At 37.0% G+C, this 20,881-nt stretch overlaps 1 protein-coding gene across 6 annotated transcripts in view; it reads right to left on the reverse strand.

Moving 5' to 3' along the window:
* Positions 1 to 20,881, reverse strand: part of MAPK10 (mitogen-activated protein kinase 10) — a 617,840-nt gene that overhangs the window by 321,359 nt on the left and 275,600 nt on the right. The window lies entirely within an intron of this gene.

Below are 20,881 nucleotides of genomic sequence, written 5' to 3' on the forward strand. Positions count from 1 at the left end.
CCACAAATATAAACATATTTAAACATATCTTAATCAGCTGGATAAATGTATATAAGTTTTTACATATAACTTATATGTATATAAGTTTATACATAATTCACTGATCTCTTAGTTCCACCCTTTTTCACATTATTCCTATTACAGAGATTTTAAGAACACAATTAATCTAGACACTAAACTGCGTTGTTATATTACAGTTTTATTTAAGTAGGAAACCAGCACTGTGTAATAAAGAGGAAGATGCATTTTACTATCCACAACCTGTTGCCATGGTCAAGGACAAGGTCAGCAAAAAGAGATCCCTGTTTGGGGCTCACAACAGTGTGACTTCTCCTCCCCTCCACACCTCTTCTTATCACCTTGTTCTCCACTGCGCCTCCTGCCATACCCCTATGCAAAGATCCTCAGTCACGAATTTGCCTTTTCTTCCCCTAGTTTTGCTGAATAATTTTATTCTCTAGTTTTTACTAGAGGTCACCTCATTTCTACCTTCCCAAAATGAATGAATGAAGAAAGGAAGGAAGGAAGGAAGGAAGGAAGGAAGGGGAAGGGAGGGAGGAAGGATGAACATTTTGGGGAAAACATATTTTAAGAATGCCTTCTATTGTTTTCAAATGCAGCTATGCCCAAAGTGATAAATCTCATAAGCAATGAAGGGGTTAAAACAAAGCTTACTTGGATTAGGACTGACAGATGCAACTATTTTCTAGACTTTTAATTTAGTAGAATTTTACATCCCTAATTCAGGAAAGTTCAGTTATGAGGGGTCACCAGAGAGAACACAGAGGAACATATGTGTACCCTGCTGTGTGTGAGTATGTGTACATAGGTGTCCTTATCCCTTAAAATGAGTATCTACATGTATGAGAATTCACATAAATGTGTATTGTGTTGTTCAGAATAATCAGTATCTTTCTATGGGAATTGATACAATAATAATATGGCACTTATTTTCAGTTTCTTTGTGTTCAAATAAAAGTTCATGAGAACCTCAGGTACCTGCCAGCTTAACTCATCAACCTAATGGGATTTGTAAGTACCCATGAGTGAATCAAAAACAGATGCAAGCATCAGGCTTTCAAGATAAACTTCATCTTTGTCATTACGTTTCCCTATCTGCTCTTCCACACCTGAGGGAAGCTCTGGTAGAAACTAAGCTATAGGGATCACTACTAAGGGGGTTGCTTCCATTTCTATATGTTAACTGGACATAGTCATAATGATGGGTTAGGATTCTGAATTTTTGTCAAAATATTAAGCTAATTAAATATATTAAATATACTTGTCACTGTTCCCTCTGGGTACTAATAGATCATGTGTAGAAATTGTATAATATTCATTTTCATCCTAGAATTATAGCACAATGTCTAGATACTCAATAAATGTTTGTTGAATAAAAAAAGTTTGAAAAAAATTACCAATGAGAAAACATAAATATTGACAAGCAGTTTATCAATGTTGTGAATGACCTACAATAAATCTATAAACTCAGAGAGTGCAGGCCACTATATATTTAAACACCTGAGCTAATGACTAATCTTTACAGGGAAGCTAAAAAGTGAGGTGTGAAGACAGTAGGAACAATGCCTTCCTCTCTCAAGGTTGACTTAATCCACCAGGAAAGTTCTTACAATCATTCTATAGCCTTTCTCAAGCTCTCACCAAAGCACGAGTCGGAAAAATGGGCTTTCCAAAGGTGTAAATAATTCCATGCAAGGCAGACAGCAACAGAAGCAGGGAAGGAACATCCATCCTCTCACTTAATGGCACACAGGCAAGACACAGAACACAATGCAGACTCCATGACTTCCTCTGAATATAGGAAATTTCTCAAACATGATGTATAGCCATGTTCAAGTTTGAATGTGATTACAGAGTCCCCTCCACATCCTTATATCAGCCTGTAAACTCAAGAGTAGAGTCTCATCAGAACAAGCCAAACAGGAAAAAAAAAAAAAAAAGCCATCTCTGTTTCTGACTCTCAGAAAAGAATACTAAGAGGCACACCCTGAGAGCACAGGTGTTCCTTCACTCATGATTTCACTGAACTGAAAAGAAAAATGTTCTCAGCTGGCTTCATTGCCTGTTTTTCATTCAACAAAGACTATATGCTGAGAATTTCCTCAAGCAAATAGTCACTGAAGCCTTTTAACAGGGGAAGGCTCAAGCACTTTTTATTAAGAGCAACAAATCAATCATGAAATGGACCGCATGAAATATGTTTTATAGTTAATGTGAGGAAATGCACAATATGACAAATGATTCAGCAAGTATAATTATCTACAAGGCCTGTTTGGAAGAAAAAAAAAAAAACGTACTACTAAAGAAAAATGATTCTTTAACTGGTTTTGCCTATGTTTTTATAGGGTTTGTAACTGAAATTCACTTAATGGCTAACTATGTCTTTCTGTCATTAATCTTACTTTCCTTTTCCTTTGGGACCCATTTTAGCCCCAAATGGGGACTTGAAAATGACTAACTGATAACCTTACTAACTGATAATTTTTTCCTAAAAAGGTATATTAAGCCCATGTAGCAAAGCTCTTTATGGCACACTACATTTTTCTTCAAATAATGTGCAAATGTACTATGGATGTTTAAAAAATTACAAACTAATACAACAAAATAAAGGTGTTAAAATAATAAAAGCACACTTGAATACATTTTACATTTAAATAAATTTAATAAAACTTTAAATAAACTTTATTTTAAATAAAACTTTACATTAAATACAACTTTACACTTAAGTTCATCATTTTATAAATCATTCTCCCCCATCAGGAAGTTTTTGGTTTTTTAAATTATTCTAAAGTTTCACAAAGTCATCAAACTTATGCTGTGGATTTAAGATAGGGAAAACAAAAAACTTGTGGAATTAATACATCTTAGGGATTCAGTAAAAAACAAACAAACAAAAAAATATATATATTCTTATTAATTTAGCTCTCTATCATGGAAAAAGGACAGAATGCCACCTGTCAAATTCCATAGAATATTAAAGAACATGTTCCAGTCCGCCTTTGTTATGAAGGCACTGACTGTGGTTTGATGCATCATTGTACCATTTTGGCATTTGTGACATTTCCCTGTGCCTTACCTTCCCACAGAGAAATAGGCCAGTTCATCCTGTAACTTTCACAAAATCTTTTGCAAGAGGTTCTTAATAATCTGGAGGTTATAGCAGGGATGACGGTCCAACCGACCTTCTAAGACAAAAGCCTAGGGTCAAAATTAAACCTGATTTGAAGCTATAAGGAAAAGCAATTTTTAGGGAAACTTCCCCAAGGCAATTCTTGCCATCTGTAATAAATGGAAGGAAGTGAGCAAATGGAGTGAAATGCACTAAAATATAATTGTCACTTGTCCTAGGTGAGAGCACTCTATTTATGTCTGGGTAAAATTTATAATGTATTTGTTCCCAAGGTTCTCAAGAGAGAAATCACAAATCAGTAGGTTTCTGGCCATAGGTTCTGCATCCAAATTTAATGCTGCTGACTGATGGGTAATGGCAATCAACTAATTACTGTACAGCTGTAAAGATTTTTTAAAAACAACAAACTCTAATTTATAATCAAGGATTGTCTTATGATTATTTTAGGCCATACCTGCCTTCTTTTCTAGAAAAAGCAATGTTTCTCAGATTTATTCCTGTCATACGGAACCCCTCTCTGGGACTTCCCTGGTGGCACAGTGGTTAAGAATCTGTCTGCCAATGCAGGGGACACGGGTTTGATCCCTGGTCTGGGAAGATCCCAAATGCCGCAGAACAACTAAGCCCGTGCGCCACAACTACAGAGCCTGCACTCTAGAGCCCACGAGCCACAACTACTCAGCCCACGTGCCGCAATTGCTGAAGACTGTGTGCCTAGAGCCCATGCTCCGCAACAAGAGAAGCCACCACAATGAGAGGCCTGCACACTGCAAAAAAGAGTAGCCCCCGCTCGCAGCAACTAGAGAAAGCCCGCACAGCAATGAAGACCCAACTCAGCCAAAAAAAAAAAATCCTCTCTGCTCTACCCCCACATCAAGTCGTTTCCATGACATTTTTCCTATCCCAAGTCTGTCATCTAGAATTTCCCAACTCCTCTCTCCTCACCTTCTCTGTCAAACTGCTAGACAACACCATCCATACATGCTGTCTTTATTTCCTCATCTCTCAGTAGATCCTCAGCCTCCTGTGATCTGTCTTCTTGAGCCACCACAACAGCAAACAAGTTCTTGTTAGTGGTAAATGTCATTAAACCTAAAGGCAACTTTCAGCCCTGATGTTCCTTGGCCTCTAGGAAGTGACACGGCTCTAGACTCCCTCTCTTTCCAGAGTTTCTGTATAGCACAACCTCATGACTTTCAGAAGACCATAGAGAAAGAGTCCACAAACTCTGAAGCCAGAACGCCCACATTTAAATCAGCTCTACATGTACAGGCTGTCTGACAGTCTTTAAGTCGTTTAACCTCTTTTGGACTCACATATTTTTCATCTGTAAAATCAGAGATAACAGTACCACCAAACTTTCTAAATGATTAAATTGATTTAATATATGTAAAAGCATATAAAATAGTGCCTGGCCATAGTCATTGTCATTGTCATACACATTTTAGCTTTTATTGTTTTTTATTATAATTTCCCTCCTACTTCTTGGGTTTCTCCTTCTTTGTTTGTGTTTATCAGGGTTTGTTCCTAGATTCTCTCTCTCCCACCCGCCCCTCCACCAGCTACAGGGTCCTTCTACTTGCTGATGAAGCCTAAACATAATCTCCAACCCATACCTATTTCCTAAACTTTAAATATACGTATGCAACTGCCTACTGGATATCTCAAATCCAACACGTCCACAGCCAAATTCATCTTTCTCCCAAGCCTGTTCCTCCTCCAGTGCTCCCTTTCTCTAAAACTGCAACCACCACCTACATAACCATTCAAGCCAGAAACCAGGAATCATGTCTGACTCTGTCATTCCCTCATCTTCCAAATGCAAACAAGTCCTACAGATTCTATCTCCCTTTTAAATATCCCTTGAACGCAATCAGCCTCTTCTCTTCTACCTCTGCAGCAGCAAGTCCAGGCCACTACTATGTCTCTCTGGACCACTGCAACAGCCTCCTTGTCTCTTTACCATTGGCCCTCTCCTTCTCTAAACATTTTCCATACAGCCAAGGCAGCCTTCTTCTAACACTCAGATCTTATCATGCCTCCAACGCTTTGCTTACAACCCTCCTACGTCATAATGAACATGGCATGCAAGGCCCTTCATGATGGAATCTGGACCCTGCATATTTCTTAAGCCTCATTTGTTATTCTCTCTCTTGCACAATGTGCAGCTCTTCAAATCTTGGTCACCTCTGGACTCTCACAGGTGCTGTTTCCTCAGCCTGAGACTTTCTCCCATTCCACCAACATCTTTCCTTTGTCTGGATAATTCCTACCCAACCAACTTTACTCAAGGAGACTTTCTCTGACCTAAACTACATTCAGTATCCTGGTAATATGCGCACTGAAAATACTGGAGCCCTCCCCACAGGAATAGTTCTCATATTTATTTAACTGTTTAAAGTAAACATACAAATGAATTATATAGTTACAAAATGTGATACATGCTATGAAGGGAACAATGTCCCTCACCAGACTATGCTCTTACAAGGACGTGACATTTTGTGAGCTCAATGCCTAGAATAATAGACATTCAAATATATATATATATGTATTTATACATATATATGATGATAAGATTGATATCATCAATACTAACAGGAAGATGTAGGAGGGAAGAGGAAGGAAGATAGCCTAATTTTCTACCTGCACTCACCTGCTAAGATTCTCTACAGGACTTTACTGTCAATGCCCATCTCCGCACATCAACCCTGCACCTCCAATGTCATCTCAATAGCTTTGAGGCAGTGAAAGGTAACTCATAAAATGCCTGGGATACCCCTGATATATGCTTTGATTTGGTCAACAAATATTAACAATTTGGTGTATGTGTTAGACTGTGCTAGGCATAGAAGTCTATTCAAATTAAAAGATCACAGGACTTCCCTGGTGGCACAGTGGTTAAGAATCCGCCTGCCAATGCAGGGGACACGAGTTCTAGCCCTGGTCCAGGAAGATCCCACATGCCGCAGAGCAACTAAGCCCGTGCGCCACAACTACTGAGCCTGCACACTAGAGCGGGTGAGCCACTACTACTGAGCCCACGTGCCACAACTACTGAAGCCCACGCACCTAGAGCCTGTGCCCCGCAACAAGAGAAGCCACCGCCATGAGAAGCCCGTGCACTGCAACGAAGAGCAGCCCCCACTTGCCGCAACTAGAGAGAGCCCATGCGTAGCAACAAAGACCCAACACAGCCAAAAATAAATAAATAAATAAATTTATAAAAAAATAAATAAAAGATCACAAAACTCTTAGAAGCTAAAGATAAATGTCATTTGTATCAAACATGTTAAAGACATTGGTATATAAACACTATGTGAAAATGATTTTTAAAATTTACACCTGCCCATAATGATCCTGCCTTAGAGTATAAGGTAACAAGCAACAACCAGATAATGTTCCGACAGATAGAAATGACAGGCTAAAAAGAAGTTGTTTTTTTTTTTAAATCATTTTGCTTTTTATCTTCTTGCTCTGTTTTTCTCTTACTCTCTCCTCCTTCCTCTTTTTCTTCTCTATCTCTGTCTATATCTCTATCTCTCTGCAATGGATAATACATTACACAACTTGTATAACGTCAGAGATGACCTCTGAGTTGTAAATTGGTCAGAAGAAATCAAACTAGAAACAAAAGATTTTCCAACATAAAAAGACAAGCATAACTCATGTTGAAATCAGTGTAAGATCAAATAATAAATGAACAAACAAAGAAATGCCATACAATAACCTTTAGAAAACAACTAGAATATGAAATTACTTCTATAAATTAATGTCAGATAATTTCTAAGTAAGGGCAGAATCAGTTTCATGGAAGAGAGATAACTTTAAAAGCTTTAAATTGTTTTATATTAGTGATATGTGTATTTTGGGAAAGCTAAACCACTGTGACTAACTCTAGAACTTGGTCTTAGCTGTTTGAGACCTGGTCTTAAGCAGAATTGAATGTTTTAACTTAAACTTGCCAACACTACTTTCTCCTATAAGTGATTCTTAGCAACTTGTTTGGAGGTTCTATCAAGCAATTAGGGCCACCCACAGACCCTTGAATAGAGGGTATAATCCAGGAAGATAAAAACTTAGAGAACTTATCCGGGAAGTGCTTCCACTTTATCAAGTATAGGGCTTTGAAAGGGACAAACATAGAATCATGCAGAGAGGGGAAACACATGCTCATGAAGACATATCAAAAGAAGTCTTTGTTCAATAACACTCCAGGAAGCCCTTCCCTGGTCACCCTATCCAAAACCGTAACCCTCCAACACACTCTTCAATCCATTTTCCTGCCTTAATATTCTCCTTGACCATTTCCACAATCTAATATACAACACATTTTACTTGTTCTTTTGGTTTATTGTCCATCTCCTTCAACCATAACTTAAGCTCATGAAGTCAGAAATGATTTTTTTAGTCCACTGCATTCATAATTGTATCCCCACAGCTAGAACAGGCACATAGTAGTAGTGTTCAATAAATATTTGTTGAATGAACAAATGTAATTAATTCTATCCTTGAAATCATATGGTAACTTACAGTGCATCCAGATTACCTTTACCTCTATATGTTAAGTTTAATGTAGCAAGAAGTCTTTCCATAGATTAAATTTAGAAACAGTTTTCTGCACTTGTAATAGAGGTTGATAATCATTTTGATCACCCAAGAAAGGCAAGTCATACCTGAGTCACTTCAGATAGATACTTCAGGCACTTCTCAAGGTCTCTGTCTACGCTTGCATGAGTGGATGTACAGAACAAGGTGGGTTGTAAGTCCCTTTGTGTTCGAGAGTCATGAAAAAGAAACTGCCTCACACCCGAGAGAGAATGGGGAAATGAAAAGTGATAAGCATTCTGGGTCCGTAAGATGGTGGACATCTGCACCAAACATGATTGTATAATTCAGCAAGCTTGCAACCCAAGAAGAGTCATTACATCAGCACATCGATCAAGAGCTGGAGCAGAGCTCCCAATATATCTGCAATTGCCACTCCATGTATAATGAAAGAAAAAGTTGTCCTCTACTTCCCTGGATCACCATGTGAATCAGTATGTGCGACCAAGCACTGATGCTGGGAATGGTTTGAGGTTGACCGAATATCATTTAGAATTCTCTACCTGACACTCCAGCCCCCATTAATTTGCCAAAATATTCAAATACTATCAGACTGGTTATTTTATCCTTATCATATGTGCTTTCCCAATATCTACGTATCTGCCTTTTTCTAAGAGTCCAGTTGCTCAAATTCCAGTTTCCTTCAATCCTATCATACTTTCCTTAACATATAATGCAAGATCTCCTCTTCTCTCTACCTTCCTTGGCTAATTCCACACTTCTCCTCTTGTTAGAATTCCTATGGAAATTATTCTTTAATCTTATATTTGCAAAGAATTTGAGAATCTGCAAAGCACTTCCACATACATCATCTCACTTACATAAATAAACAGCAGAGTACTATTTTACAGACCCATTTTTTTTCTTGCACTTCCCAGCCCTATACCCTTTCCACAGCTTGCTTTTCCCAGACCTAGTAGGGGTCACTCCAGAGTATACATGCTAATGAGGATGAAAATGAAATTATTTTATTTTATTGAAAGTACCCCAGACATATGTCATGATAACAACTGAGTTTCTTTAGTTATTTCAATATGAAACTGCTTGGTAATGAACCAAAGCAAACCAATATTTTTCAAAGTTTTAGTGTTATAGTAACAATAACAAAATGTAATTCCCTGCTCTAGCCAAAAGCCATATTAAAATGTTTCACATTCAATTCTCTCAAAAACTATGGGATATGTAAAACATAACCATTTCATATATAAGGAACGGAAGTCTTAAAATTGTTAAGTAACTGCCCAGTGTCAGATTGGGAATTTGGATCTGATCTGTATGACTTGAAAGCCAAAGCCCCTTGGCCCCATACTCTGCAGTCAGGCACTATTCTGTTATACAGAGTGTAAGAGCAGGGCTGCAATACAGGACAAAGTCATCTCAACTATTGCCAGGGACATAGAGGCTACAGCACAATAAAATAACACTTATTTTAATTATAAATAAATAGTAAATACATGTGATTGCCTGGGGCTTCAGACAGTTGTGCAGTGACTAGGGCAGAAGCAGGAAAAGGGGAGAAGCTGGAGCTAAACAAGACAAGAAGTCTTTGTGTGAACCTGCCCTCTCACCTCACCCCAGGACAGGAAGAGCTTACCTGCGGCAAGAAGGCCTGGAGGCTTCCCTTCCTTACTCAACCACAGAGACTTCAGGTCCCCCTTTTACGAACTGCCTTACCTTCTCTTCTTCCTTAGTGATCCTTATTAATCTTCATTTTCACTACGTTTATCTGACCATATGAATAGATTTAGGGTTTGAAAGAGGGTAGGACACAGTGAGAGCCTCAATCATTAGCCTAACGGTCTAATTTCACTCTCCAGACACTGTAGTCAACTTGTTTCTTTATTGTCATAAGTAAAGAGGCAATAAAGTGTGATGCATAGTGTTCAGATTCTGCTCCACCACTCACTAACTCTGGAATCTTGAACATGTTGCTTAACCTTTCTGTGCCACAATTTACTCATCTGCAAAAGGAGCATAGTATTAGTACCTACCTCACTGTAAGGTATTGTGAAGAATAAATGAGATAATACATGTAACGTACTTGGGATATTGCCTGACTAAGAGTAAGTGTTCTGTGAGCATTTACTATTATAATTACTATATAATGCATGTGTCATAAGGATTACAAAAATAATATCTAATATTCAATGAAAATTACACTCTGTGACTTCCATTTATTCCTCACATAAACTCTGTGAAGTAGATACACACTGTCCCAATTATAAATGAAACACGAACTCAGAGAGGTTATAGAGGAGTCCAAAATTACGCAGGCAGCAAGCGATAGAGTTAGGACTCAAGCCCAGTCTGATTCCAAAATCAAGCTCTGCACCACCATGCTATTTCAGATGGGTAATAATACTTGCTAGTAAGTATTGAAGTTTTGCTCTGTGCCAGGCATTGTTCTAATAACTTAAGATCTCTTATATTTTACACCTCTTGTGAAAATTAAGTGAAATTCTCAAAACTACCTTACGAGACAGATGCATTTATTGTTCCTATAAATGCAAATGAGAAAACCAAGAAACCAGGCCAAGATCACACAATTAGCAGATGGCTAAAGTAAGTGTACCTCATACTGAAAGGTGGGTAAAGCTGAGGTGCTAAATTTAAATCTCAGTGACCCAGTATCAGGTTGAGCATCACAATTTTCAAAAAGGAAACTCCCTCCTAGTATATCCATCTAAACAATTTCTGAGTCAGAATGATTAAGACAGATATTCAACACTGGAATTACAAAAGAAGGAACTGATTAAATGCTAATTTATTCTGATTTGCCTTACTACTCAATCATCTTCCCACCTCTAACAGCAGCTATTTTCAGTAGTCATTTTCATTCTGTCCTCTACAATTTGAATAGATTCACTATTAGCAAATAAGGATCAACTTTTCATAGGAAGCAAGACCATTACCTTCATGTGCTTCCTGTCTCATAGAAGTTAGAGGCAACGTAGAGCGAGACAGTGGATGAATATTCAGTCCATGCAGCTGTGACAAGAGGAGAATCTGCCAATGATATACGGGGCCAAACTCACAGGACTTTATAAGCATCACATATCAATAGTAATGGATAACAACTGATTGGGTACTGAGCAGGACCACGGTAGTCCAAGTATTTATGCAAATTATAAAAATAAGCTTTGGTTTGGTGAGCAGGGTACAGGTTTCGTTGTAGCCCAAACCACTCACTGAGCCTCAACACTATGTACCAAGGGCTTGGTGTATGTTTCAAATGGGTCCCAATGGATCTGAGCTCATATGGGAAGGTGCCTTTAGAAGTCCGGAAAGACATGATGGATAGCAAGGCCAGAAACATACTGTTACAGATCTTGGGAACAGATTGAATAAAATACAAGAATCAAGAAAGAAGATGGCCAGAAAATTTTCTTTATAGGAAGATTGTGTGGGAAAATAACAATGTGCCATGGGAAATAATACCAGTTGGATGGTTAGAACAAGTTATTAGATCCCTTATATTCACAGCACAATTAAATACCTGATTTGCTAGGCAAGAGAAAACCCAGTAGGAATATATATATATATATATATATATATATGGCAATGAAAAAAAATGAAGATTTTGGGGATTCTTCAAGAATGTTATTCTAGGTAAAGAAAAGGTTGATGATAAATCATGTGGTCACAGATTAACTCAGTAAACAAATAATGAATTAACAAAGTATGGAACAGGAACCTGATTAGGAAAGAAAACATGTTGACAATAATGGTAATAAATTTGACCCAAATCAAAACAAAACCTGGCAGTTACTGTGCACTTTATGCTATGTGTTTTACATGCATTACCCTTACAATAACCTTATGACATCAGCATTTTTATTAGTACCATTTTACAGATAAGGAAACTGAAGCTTAAGAGATCATGTGACTCACCCAGGATCTCCTACAAGCTAATAGAATTGGGGTTTAAATCCAGATGGTTTAACTTTGGAGTGTACATGCTTGAGCACCATGCTATACAGCTAAGTGTTAAATTAATGGAAGTAGCCACAATTAATAAGAACACAGATGCAAGTACCAGACACATCAAATGTTGTACCACCTCTAGCTGCATAGAGAAAAGTCAGGATAAGGAGGCCTCTGATAGCGATGAGAAACCTGACCAGAATAGAGTGATGGAAATAATGAGATACAATGAAATACAAATACTCTTAAAAACAAATACTCTTAAAATAGTTTACAGTGAGCAAGATTCATAATGAACAAAATAGAATGGACTTCCATTCCTGGCTTCATCGTCTCACTTTGGAATTGACAGAGAATAAGTTTGCTGTGTAGGCATTTCATGGTAATGACTTTACTATTATTAACAATGACAATAGTTACAGGCAGTAGTTCATATTTGCATAGCAGCCTTCCACATAGGAGCAAAAGCACCCGGCAAACATTCTCATTTTTATTATTGATGGCTTAGATTAATAGAGTACCTTTCTGTCAAAAAGCTCATTAATCCTTACACGGACTCTTGTGACACAAATAGGCAAGCAATCCATTTCTACATTTTACATATGGAGAAACCAAAGTCCAAGGACCTTTGTATAATTGCTTAGTAATACTGTGGCTGGGTCTACAATGAAATCATAAGGAACCAAGCATTCCCCTTCCTTACTGACTGAAGCGCTATCTCTTTTACAACTTCTTACTCTGAATTACCTGAAAGTGGGGACCTTCTCTATCTACTGGAGCCTTCCGCATCGATTCTTACTACCTCTTCTTCAAGATGTATTCTCATTGCCTCCCTCACTCTAATAGATCAGGCTGCATCCATCCTCTCTCCTCCCCAAACCAGTCTCAATATTGCTCCCAGATTCATTTTCTTCAGCCTGCTCAGAAAACAGCAGTAGCTCTTCATTGTCTATGGAAACAGACCCACATTCCTTCATAGAAGGAATTTCACAGCCTCCCTTAATCAGGCCCCAATCTTTTTCCCAGTGATTTCCCTGAATGCCATCTCCTCTGTGCCTAGGTCACACAAGCCTAACTTTCTGAACCCCAAAGCTCACTCTTCTCTTTTCTCACTCTGTTCCCTCTTCTAGAAGTAACCTTTCCGAATCCAACACTGACTACTAAAATTATCTTCACAATTCCACTCTGATGCTATCTCCTCCATGAATTCCTTCTAATACCTCAGTTGAAAATGGCTGCTCCCTCAAAGTCCACAATACCCATTTAACCTTTATCCATTGCACTCCCCATATTCTACCTAGGGCTATTGTGACTTATGAAAGTACATCTGTCTTATTAGAATGTTCTATCCCTGACATTCACAGAGAGTCAACAATGTGTCAGGCCCTGTGACAGCTAGTAGGTAAAAAAGAGAAACAGATCTCTGCCTACATAGAGGTTATAATCTTATAGACTCTCTCATCTAGAGTTCCTCCTCTGAATGACCAAACACACTATTTCTCTGTTTTTCCAGGAATGTTACCATTCTATATCATAAAAGAGATGTTAATTCATTACATAGAGTAAATGCTTTTTAGAAGTGGTTCTCCAAGCATTGTACACAGATAACCTGAAGGTCCCCAAGACTTTTTCAGAGGTGCTCCTGAGCTCAAAACTAACTCCAAATAATATTACGACACAGTTTGCCATTTTCACTCTCATTTTCTCTCATATGTACAGTAGAGTCCTCCAGAGGCTGCGTGATGTGTGATATAACAGCAGATTGAAGGCATAAGTAGATAAGAGAATTCAGCTGTCTTCTATTAAACCAATCATTAAACAGATTTGCAAAAATGTAATACCATGCTTGTCACTAAATTATTTTTGGTTAGTAAAAAGCAGTTTTCATTAAAAGATACATTCTAGATATTTTATTTAACATATGTAACAGTTTACTGCTGTTAATTCTTAATTACCTAAATATTTCAAATTGATATCTTAATTTCTGACATGGTAAATACCAAAGGATATAATAATTGTCAAGTGTGTAAAGGAATCATGAGACCACAAAGTCTGAGAATTGCTGCACTGGGACACATGTCTTTCTGTGGAACCCCAGTTGAGAATGTCTGGGCGATAGGTGAATCGTTTGTAACTGCACTGTTCCCTGAACTCACCTCTGTTAAAGCAACTATCTATCCTATGTATGAGATGAATTTATCTCTGATGCTGCAGTGCTAGGTGGAAGCCAGTAAATAACTGAGGGAGAAAGGAAAGAAGGAAGGAGGGAAAGGAAGGAGAGAGCATGGCAGGGAGAGAGGAAGGGAAAAAGGAAGGAAAAAAGGAGGGAGGGAGGGAGGGAAAAAGGGAAGAATTGTGTCTTTTTCATTCTTCAAAGATTCTACCACAGTAATCTGCCCACTGAAAATATCTATTAACCTTCATGTAAATGTGTTGTATTGATATAATATCTAAGGTGATTAAGACACCAATAGTTTCATCTGATGTGTTGGTAAATCCCAATACAGCTTAGAAACCATGATTTTAAAGACAAATTTTTAAAGAATCCTCTCATAAATAAATCAATAAACAAACCTTTATACACACTAGTCCTTCACTATCAGAGGATAATTTTAGGATAAAGAAAGATACAAATTAGGGAAATAGATGCAGTCAATTTGGTTGCTTATGCATAAATTGTCTTCCTTATGGATAATAAAGTCTCAATAATTAGAAGTTACTTCCTATAACTAAAATATATTATCTCTAGATTTAGAGTGAGAATAGGTAGAATTAAGGCAAAGATAATAAAAGGGGGAGGGTCAAAGCAAAAATTGGGCATAGGCAAGCCTGTGTTCAAGATCCTTCTAAGCCGCCATCTGGCCTATTCTTTCCTTTTAGCTGTCCATGAAACAGCTTTTCATCCCTATGAAGTTCCTTCACTGACCAAGGCTACCCTCACCAAGGTACTCCACTTGGCCTGGCTTTTTGGGTATTATTCCATGCTTTAATTCAATCTATACAATTTAATTCATATAATTTGTACAGTTAAAAAGAAATTTAAACATCATCTATCACAACTCCCTCATACACAGTTGAAATTCAGCTAGGTTAAGACTTGCCCAAAGGAATATTAATTCATGACAAAGCTGCAATGAGACTCTAATATCAAGTTCTCTTCCTTTTCCAGAAACAATATAATGAAAATTTTAAAATAATCTGCTAAACCCCTAAGAAAGCACTCTCTTTCAGACCACTCTTGATTCCTTCCCCATGTAAAAACCTTTCCTATATATTCCATTTCCTTAGTCTCCTATGTTAATGCATTAAAACATTTATCCAAGTGTGGATGTTATCTAGATTCAAAATCCATCAACACCAATTCACACCTTAACTCAAGTTAGTTTATCAGGTTAGCTAGCCAACCACTTTACCTCATAATATTTCTTTTTTTTTCTTTTTTTTTTTTTTTGGCCGTTGCATGGCTTTCAGGATCTTAGTTCCCTGACCAGGTATTGAACCCGGGACCCAGCAGTGAAAGCGCCAAGTCCTAACCACTGGACCAATAGGGAATTCCCATAACATTTCCACTTTAATAGGAACAGTCTTCAACCAAAGGAGTAAGTGGAAATTTCACACATCATATCTGGTTCAGAAACAGAGAAAGTTGAGAACCAGAGAGCATTTTGTCTCCTTAAAACACGACACAGTGTCAGATATCTATACTTAGGACCAAGACTAGAAAAGAAGGTCAGCATATGAGATTTGATTGCCTGTGATGTTCCACATTGCTGACCTGAACACTGATGGGCAAGAGCATAGTCAACAGACACATGACATGATACATTTGGCTGAAACTCATAAAAACTGAAAAACAGCTTAAATTAAGTGTTTCCTACCCACTATTTCACATAGTTTTTGCCTAATACAATTTATTCAATCTTTTGCAGGGGGAAGGGGAAGGGGGGAGTGTAATATCTTTAAATCTTAATAAACTAAATTCCAAAGCAGAATTATGTGGATTCTTAAGATTTATAAATGACTTTCTAAAAACAATACTGTCAAGGTTATCCATTCTCAAGTTTAAAGGCATTTGAAAGTGGGCCTCAAGGATTAAAAGCACCAAAAAACCAACTAGAGCTTCCAAAAGTACAACTAGAAAGAAAACTTTGAAGTATCTGGCATATATAAATTCTGGCATCTACACCATAAATAATACATGTAATGAATACTGTTAAATTGTAGACTAAATTTTCCAGTAAGCCCTAATATGAGAAGGTTTCTTATGTTAACCACATCTTCATTAATATCTCATACTTTTATTTTAATAGTAGTTCCTCTGATACTATTTATCAGAATATGGAGAATTCTTTATGAAGAATCTGAAATATCCTAAAATTTATGCTGACTCATTCTTCAGCTAAGTTCCAGGAAAACAGTATGATTTTCCTGATCTGACATCAAATTCTTGGGACCTCTCAAATCTATCTTCCTAAGAGATATAGCTTGAGGTACCACCAATCAGTGGCCTTTAAAAGGTCTACTTACGTTGGTCTTACTAAAGTTAAATAGCCCTAAGGATTTAGTTTCCCACCTTGGTAACTTGCAGCCATGGAGAAGCAAGACAAAGCAGCACTATAATGACGTATTTCTGAATATTCTCTTATTCATCCCATGTATAAGATATTTGGTTCCACAAACCTGTTATGCTCACTTCTATCACTTTTTACTTTGATTATGCTGCTATCATTTCTTGGAATCCCTGTTCTTACCCTTAACTGGAAACCATATCAATGTTTAAGGCTCCATTTAGGTCCAACTTTTACCTTTAATTCTGAAAAGGATACGACATAGGAATAAAAAAGGAAGTGCTCCAGAGTTGGATTCCCTCGGGCTACCACAACTAGCTGCATGACCTAGGGCAAGTTACTAAGCCTCCTATGTTTCAGTTTCATGATTTGTAAAATAGAAATGCTCAGTGGGATTTCTATGAAGATTAAATGAATCAGTGCATGGAAAGTGCCTTGAACAGTGTGTGGCACAAAATAATCACTCAATAAATGTTATCCACTATTATAATCTTTATTATAACTCTCATTCTTTCCACACCTCTCTGAACATATATAGACTCATAATTCATAAGGACCTTAAACCCCAGAGGTCACTTTGTTCAATCTCCCACATAAAGTAGTACATTTGGTCAACCATGAAGACAGTTAAATATTTGCAGTGCTGGAAAGCTTGCTACTTTTCAAAAAGCACAGACTGAAAAACAATCCTAATAATCAGAAATTTCCTTTATATAAAGTGCCTACTCTCCACTCACAAGTCTGTAACTTCTGTCTCCAGTACCACTTCAAAATAAACCTGCATCCTCTATCTTCTTTCACAAAATATTCCGAACAGTCTGTGACGAGTTAAAAGGACAGTAAGACATTTTGTTTAGAAAAGTAAAACAAATTTTGGCAAAATTTACTCAACAACAATAACAAAATTAAGAAATTTTGGTAAAATTAAGAAATTAAGGTAATTCTTGCTTCTGAGGGATTTGGCAACAATATTCACATTTATCACCCGATCTATTTAAAAAAATTGTAGACTCTCCGTCAGGCTGTCAGGCTGCTTTCCAGATTATATCCAGAGGTACAATATTTGGTGCATTATTTTGTAGTCTAGTTATTTCTCTACAAAGTCCCTTTGGCTATGTTTTTTCTCCTTGTAATTTTTGTTTTCCTGCCTCTGTTTCTATCTATCTATCTGTCTGTCTATCTATCTATCTAGATAGATAGATATATCTCGCTCTTTCTTCTTTCTTTTGTCAACCATTCAACACATATTCATGCAGTACTACCAAGTATCAGGCACTGTGCTAGGCATGGAAAAGTCAAAGACAATTAGATTTGGCTCAAATTACTCACAGGCTAAGGTGGAGAGACAGACACATAAACAGTTAATAAAACACACTGGTAATGCAGTGAGGTAGACATGCATAGGCTACGGTGGGAACACCAGGAAGGAATGCCTAATGGAAGGAGTCAGGAAAAGTTTCTGGAAGGAGATAACATCTGATGAAGTCTAAAGTGAGTCTAAGCAGCACCTCCAAACACTAAATCACTTGAGAATCTTGTTTGAAAGATTCTGAGTCAGTAGATGTAGGTGGGACTTGAGATGCTGCAGTTCTAATCAAGTTCCCAGATAATGTCCGTGCTGCTGGTCCCCAGATCACTCTTTGAATCGCAAAGGTCTTAAACGATGAATAATGACTAAGTAAAGGAGGGGTGGGGTGAGTACAGGTGGAATAGGTAGTATGAAGTAAATCACAGAGGTAAGAAACACTTGAGTGCATGATAAGACTGAAGCACACTGGTGTCCCCAGGCAATTCGAGAAATCATCAATTCCTAAACTGGAGGTGGATGGGAGTATGGTATATTTTAAGTAGAAGGGAATTTATTACATAGGCCGTAGAGCATATCAAAGTAAGCAGGGCAGTCACATGGTAACAACTGCAAATAAGAGCTGGTAGAATCATGAGCAAGAAGATAATATGCTAGACTACTTTAAGTAAACCTGCTAACAATGATAATGAGGCCTAATTTTGGCTGTAGCAACAGATTTATTTCAAAGGAAACTGATGTGAGAAATGTTTAAGAGATAAAGTAGGTTGATTTTATTTTAACTTATTAATGTAAAAAATCAAGCAAGTTGCTATTTCTTTGCATTCGTTGCCAGCTTAGTGTCTATTCTTAACCTAACAGTAACATATGATCTTGAACAAGACACTTAACCTCTTTTCACACCAAGTTCCACATTTTAAAACAGTAAAGAGTTGACCCCAAAAAACACTGTGGTCTCTTTAAACCCTAAACTTTATAATACTGTGAATTAACTTCATCTCTCATTGAATCATGGAATCATAAAACATATTCTTAAAACTACCACAACACCTGGAATATAAATATACATTGTATGACTAATATTGAATCTACCTAGCCAAAAGGTCTTAAAACTTGAGACTTCTAAAATCCTCCCCCTTCTTCACCCATGACGTTCATTACTGAGTCTAGCTGCTTTGTACTTATGTCCTACTGATGATTCTTTGGTTTGTGCCCTTATTATTTTTTAGCTGAATTCCTGCAATAGCACCTTACAAGTTCTCTCTGGCTCTAATCTAATCTCTTTCCAGACACTATCCAAGAAATTGAAGAACTCTGGAGTCAGAAAGACCTGGGCTTAAATGCTAAATACACTGTTTCATAGTTGTGTGATTGTTAGCAAGCTATTTAACCTCTCTAAACCTGAGTTTCCTTATCTATGAATCATAAGGTTGATATGAAGATTAAATGTTTGTAAAGTGCTTAGCACAGTGCTTAATACACAGTAAGAACTCAATAAATGCTAGTTATTATTTTGAAAGACAAGTCTCATAAAGACTTGAGCAGGCACTTTACAAAAGAGGAAGATCAAATAGCCAATAAAAAATGAAAAGATGTGCTTTCTATTAGTAGTCAGCACAATGCAAATTAATACTTCCATGAGTACAATTAGGTACCCACCTGATCAGCAAATTTTAAGAACTTAAAAACCAAGTATTGGTGAGTATATAGAGCTTCTTATATATTGCTGATGGAAATATAAATTCAGGCAACCAATTGAGGAAAACATTTGGCATTATTTAGAAAAACTGAATGTGCACATACCCCCAAACTCAGGAGTTCCTTTCCTTGATGTGTATACTAGAGAAGCTCTTATACATGTATACCAGAGCAATAATATATGTGCATAAAAAGTATCATATGTATATTTAATATTATTATATGTAAATGTATTTATTTAACATTTACTTAGTACATAAATAACTCAGGTTATTTTATATATATATATATATATATATATATATATATATATATACACACACACACACACACATAAGTAATATAGAAATAATCCAAATGTCTATCATAATAATGGCTAAGTAAATTTGGATATATTCATAGAGTAAAATACTACATAAGTTACATGAATAAACTACATACATCAACATGGAAGAATCTTACAGTGTTTCACAAAATCAGGTGATTAAGAATATATCACTATATACTACTATGATTACAAGATTGAAAACCTACAAAGAAAAGTAAGAGAATAAGCGTGACAAAAGGCAGGGTAATGGTTACCTCTAGCGGGAAAGGAAAAGCATGTGATCTTAAAGGAGCACAAAGGGCTTTCTGGGAGTCTGCTCCTTAATATGAATGGTGGTTATGCGAGGTTTGCTTTATAATTATTCCTTAAACTGCATTTGTTTTATACACTCTTCTAGGTACATGATATTTACTAAAAAATAAATTTCATCATGTCATTCTATTTAAAATCTTTCAAAGCTTCTTCATTTTGGAATAAAATACAAACTCCTTAGCTCTGTTTAAAAGATCCTTCATGATATATCTCCTGTACCCCTCTTCAGCTTTATCTCTACCACCCTCATTTATGCCCCAGCATAGTAAATAGCATCTAGTGCCCCCAAACACCCAGACTCTCTCAAGTTGCTGGGCCCATGAAAAATGTTCTCATTGCTCCCCTTCTTCTAGCTAACCTCTTATTGCCCTTAACATTCAGCTAAAATATCACTCCCCCTGGGAAGCCTTCCTTAACAAATCCCCATCCGATCTGTCTTAGACTCTCCTCTGCTGCACTTCCTTTATCACCCAATGCCTACCCATTTAATAGCAGTGGATAAGTACCACACTCTTTAGAAATAACTCTCTTTTTTAATGGCATACTTTATCATAAGTGCCACATTCTTTAAACATAGCTCCTTTAAGGCAGGTACTGTCTTTTTCAGCTGTCCCAAGAGCTAAGGATGATATCTACACCATGGATTCTCAATAAATGTTTGCTTAATGAATATATGTTTAAGATGGGGCAATATATGTTTTCTACATCACTGGGATGCACACATAACTCAAAATATTAAGTTCAGCCATAAAAAATCACCCTTCTTTTAAATTGAAATTGTTGATTACTGGTAATTACATATGATTCTCAGTCATAACAAACACATCTAATACATATTGATTACGCACAGCATAGTGATGACTATTATATCTGCTTTCTCAATATAATTATAAGCAGACTGTAATGAGAATCATGATGTGAAGAAAGTATAGGGTTAATTTCATATAGGGTTAATTTCATCAGTGCTCTGCAGTTATGGGCTATGCATT

This window comes from Stenella coeruleoalba (genome assembly GCF_951394435.1).
Source record: "Stenella coeruleoalba genome assembly, chromosome: 4".
Classification (NCBI taxonomy): domain Eukaryota; kingdom Metazoa; phylum Chordata; class Mammalia; order Artiodactyla; family Delphinidae; genus Stenella; species Stenella coeruleoalba.